The sequence below is a fragment of the Bicyclus anynana genome, chromosome 10 (assembly GCF_947172395.1).
Source record: "Bicyclus anynana chromosome 10, ilBicAnyn1.1, whole genome shotgun sequence".
Classification (NCBI taxonomy): Eukaryota; Metazoa; Arthropoda; class Insecta; order Lepidoptera; family Nymphalidae; genus Bicyclus; species Bicyclus anynana.
The window spans coordinates 14,481,970-14,487,236 of NC_069092.1; positions in this window are offsets into that span (position 1 = coordinate 14,481,970).

Genomic DNA, 5,267 nt, shown 5'->3' on the forward strand with positions numbered 1-5,267 from the left:
ACTCGAATCCGGCGACTCAACTGTGGAGCTAAAAATTTTTGATGCTGATGAATGCTGATGAATTAGCTTTTCACTATAAAAATAGTTGTATGGAAAAATATTTTCCCTTTTTTATAGTTATATTTAATAATTTAATCATTATTTATAATTCATTCTCGGCATATTCACTATATTCTCCACAACTACTGATTTTCATCGTAAGTGTATTAGACAATTTTTGGATTAATCAGGCTTTGTTTTAAGATCGGAATTCGGATCTGGATAAAAATTACCAAGAAAAAACCATGTAAATATACATATAATCGCGGATGTATGCGAGTAAAATAATTATAATGATAAACTTATTTTAATAAATGGAAATTAAGAAAACTATTGGCATTGTTTGATTAATATCATACCTGGGTAGTTACAAAAATCCCAGTGTAATTAAAATTATGGACTTCTGCTAGTATATATAATGAAAAACCTACTCTAAAAACCTTTGGCTACTCAACTTTAATAGTAATAAAAATCACAGCTTACCTGAACAGTTGGTATAGGGGTTGCGCGGCCCGCCCGCGCCGCTGCGATTGCGCGCCTCTCCTCCGGGATAGCAATAAATATGCGTGCGCGCAAGCCTCGCACGCACTACGTCTAGGCGGGCAGGGGTACCAAACCTTTCATATGTAAAAGTTTTTTAAAAGAAAAATTTAAGCACTGAGAGCTTTTTTTTTAAAAAAAAAGCTACATATTAGTTATATTAAGTATATAAATATTGTAAATATTTACAAGGAGGCTTAAAAATAAACTGCCGCCTATTTGCCAACAGTATTTTATTAAAATCAACTTCTAATACTACAATAATATTTTTTAAATAAAGTACTCGTATAATACGTTATTGGATAAATACTATAAAAGCTAAGTCCCTCGGTTATCACCAAAATTTTAAGTATACCTACCTATACCTACCTGTCTTGTAGTTGTAAGTCTAACACCTAATTATGACGGACTAATACTTAAGTAATTTTGTATTTTAATTGCCAAGTAGCATCAGTTTTAACACGATTTAACTTTTAGGGAGTTGTAGAGCACTGAACGTTCTTATATATTTTTATATACGACTATCTATTTATTCTGCAACGTGGGTCTGTAAGTATATTACAATGTATTTATCCGAAAATACACTATATTAAGGCGAAAATGTTAGACATGTCATATCCTGTAAATCTTATTAGAAAATAAGCAAGTCTAAGATGCACGCCAAGAGATTTTGACTACGTTTAGCTCTCTCTCTCTCTCTATCGTACCATCGCAACGAAGCATCAATATCACTCTGTCTTTTGTTGCTTTGAAACGAAAGAGAGAGAGAGAGTAGAAAACATCTCATTATCTCTTGGCGCACATCTTTAGCACCCTGGAGTGTTCTCAGTCTTCGATATCTCCGTTTATCTCCCAATTGTTGATCATCCCTGATGCATAACTAGGCCGCGGAGTAATGTGTATTTAGTGCTGTGCGATCAGTGGCCCGCGCACCAATTCCTAGACAAACGACACTTTTTAATGCAAGGGTCAACACAACACGCGCCCAGCTATTAGAGGCACGCACAGATCAATAAACTAACAGATGAAACACATCATCATCATCGTAAACATCACCATCATCAGCATAATATTAAAAATCATCATCATCGTTAGTTAGCTAGGTGAATTGTCATACAATATCTCTATAAAAATTTCAGTAGAATCCTTCTATACTTAGAACCGTTACAATTTTACAGTACCTGATATCATCCTTTCTTTTGTGCAAAGGAAAACATAGAATATGATGATAATTAATTATAGGTATATAGTTCTTCGAATTGCGATAAGTCATCATCATCGATAAGTATTGTAAATCAATACATTTCAATTATAAATCCGAAAGTAAGTCTGTCTGTCTGTTACCTTTTCATGACTAACCGTCTGAACTGATTAAGATAAATTTTGGTATAGTAGTAAATGAGACCTTAACGCAAAACATAGGGTAGTTTTTGACCCTAAAATGAAAATAAAATGGGGTGAAAAATGGGTTGAAAGTTTGTATGTTTGTATCATTTTTAGAGTAATAGTTTCAAAAATTATTAAAAATCAAGAATCACTTAACCTTCTGTATATAGCAGTGAAGAAACTTCTTAAGTTGTTGATCGAAGCTTTTCGGTGTACTCGTAAGACCATTGACTAAAACAACTTATGGCACAATCACAATTTTTTTTATTATCTGTCATTTATTTATTAATTCTTTTTTTTAATTTTTAACAATATAAGTATAAAATACAAAACATTATTAAAAATTTATAAAAAAAATTCACCCTCCCACATTTGAGTGCCCAAGCAACCGGTGGTCAGGGCTCCAGAGTGAGGAACCTTCTCTAGTAATACGCGCCGTCTCAAGAATCACTGCCTTTTGTATCCGACTCTTGATCCAACAGTTAAGCGAAAGCTTCTTAAGGCGTTGGTCGAAGCTTTTCGCTATAAGACACTATCAATACTATACAATCACAAATTATTGTTATCTCTATGAAATGAGTGGTCTGTGCACATTCGCATAAAATTTAACTACGGACACCGTGGAATATTGAGAGAAATGTCTTTGGTGACACAAATGTGCTTATTGCAGGTTATATGGCTTTATTATTATCATTACTCTGCTTCCAAAATATGTAAAACGTACTGAAACTGTAAATCATTGTGTTTATTCTCGTATATGGGTGTAATTTGCACATATATTGCTAAATAGCTGATTCTTTACGGCAACGAAATCCTAATAATAAAGCGTAAATACTTTCGACAAAAGTAAAATGAATAAAAAGCGGGTGTAATAACAGTAAAAATATATGTAGTTTTAATTAAGTAAATACCTTTAGTTTTTTTTTATAATGTTAGTAAAAGGCTTTTTTATTTTTATTTTATTTTATAATAACAACCGTTTTTTTCTATTATGAGAAGAAACATATTCTTGTTTGTTTGCAAAAAAAGGCTTCGAGACTATGGACCGATATGAAAAATTCTTGCAGCATTAGAATCCTATATTAGCCCATATATAGGTTATACTTGATCCCCATGTACCCACGGGTACGGGAACTACGTGGGTGAAACTTTATTGTGGCCGATGTAAGCTTTTTTTAAATAAAATTTAGAATACCAAAAGGTGGCCACATTTTATAACAATTTTGTATTACGAACAATTGTTTGGTATAAAATAAAAGTATTAATCAGGTAGCGTATCGTAGAAAACAATTACTAACCCAATTTGGGAAGCTCTAATGGAAGTTTTCTTATTAATTGTTACAATTTGTGACAATTGCCTCTCTCGACCGATTTAATTAAAGGAAAACCACCGGGTGACACCGAAACTTAATTACACAATTTATTTCTGGACGTAAATCTATCTATATCTAAATATTTATAGACGATTTTTTTTTTGGAAAAAGTACTAAGCTATGTCAGTACCATCTATAAGCTACGACTATTACCACAGTATTTTTTACTAAATGGAAGGGAAATGAAATATTGGTTAAATCGATCGATTGGAAATATCGGATTAAAATCTACATTACGTAGGTACTGTTCGAGACCATAATCTATCTCTAAACTAAATTTTTTGAGATTTGTTCGTTTGATTGAGTAACATCTATCCATATCAACTTTTGAATTCATAACATTAATCACTGATACAAAAAAATATTCTAGATTACTAGCAGCTCTCGCAATTAATGTGGTTTTCTATTGGTAAAAGAAATATCAAAACCGGTGCAGTAGATTCAGAGATTACTCCCACAATACCACCTCAGAAACTTTACCTCTTTATTACTCTTTATTAGATTGACATCATCATAATTACCAACCCATATTCGGCTCACTGTGGAGCACGAGTCTCGTCTTACAATGAGAGGGGTTAGGCTAATGGTCCACCATGCTGGCCGAATGCTGATCGACAAAATTCACATACGCAGAAAATTAAGAAAATTCGCAGGTATGCAATTATCCTCACAATGTTTTTCCTTCACCATTTGAGATACGTGATATTTAATTTCTCATAATGCACATAACTGAAAAGTTGGAAGTGCAAGCCCGGAGCGGATTCGAACCTATGCCTTCCGAATTGAAGGCAGAGGTCATATCCTATCTATCACGGTTATAAGTATAAATAATAAATAAATTGTAATAAAGAGGCGTCAGCAATAAAAAAGTCATCATCACACATTGTAATTAAGTTCAATAGATTGAAAACAAAGTATCCCGTTTACATGTAACTGACATTAACCCAAATATAAACTGAACCGTCCTTCGAAGGGCATCAATTGTCTCTGAGCCACTGAACTAATTCAGCTACTTGCAGCGCTTGATGATTGAAATGTGCATGACATCATAGTGCGGTCATCTGATTCCAACTGTCTCCTGAAAACGTTGTATAGTATATACAGATTAATTACCAAAGAACAGTCATCATCATCATCATTATCAGCCGATGGACATCCACTGCTGGACATAGGCCTCTTGTATGGACCTCCAAGCATAACGGTTTCGAGCCGCCAGCATCCAGCGGTTTTCTGCGATCCGCTTGATGTCCGCGGTCCACATACTGGGAGGTCGACCAACACTGCGCTTTCTGGGTCTCCATTCCAGCACCTTGGGACCCCAACGTCCATCGCAAAGAACAGTGCATAAATATAACTGTCCATGTAGTCAATTATGTTATCAAGTTTTTGACGAAAACATTAATAAAAAAAATACAACCGACCCAAAAACGTATCCATTAAAATAAAAAGCGAAAACTAACATCCTGTTTTACCTGCTGATTAGTAAGAAAGTGGAATCATGTTTTCGTTGAGGCTAGTTTTTGTCCTGAGAACTATGGTTTCCTCGGGATTTGTAAAAAACTGAATTTCACGCGAACGAAGTTGCGGGCGTCTGCTAGTAGTCACTGGCAACCATGCTTTTCAGGCCGAAACACAACAATGCTGACTTGAGGGCAGAAATAAGCATGACGATAGACTAGCTCTGTCACCAAAAGCTCTATTACTAACAAAATCACGAAAAACCAGCGATGTAATGTTCGTTTAGTGCTAGAAAATTCGAGGACATTTATAATAAGGATCTCTAAAAATAATTTTAGATTCATATACACGCTGCGTGTGTAAAGCAAGCTATTACACGTTCTAAAAGGAATACAATAGGCGTCACCCGCGGAATACCAACTAGTTGCGTACAGGACACCCCTAATGCGTTGGCAGTTAGACATCAGTACT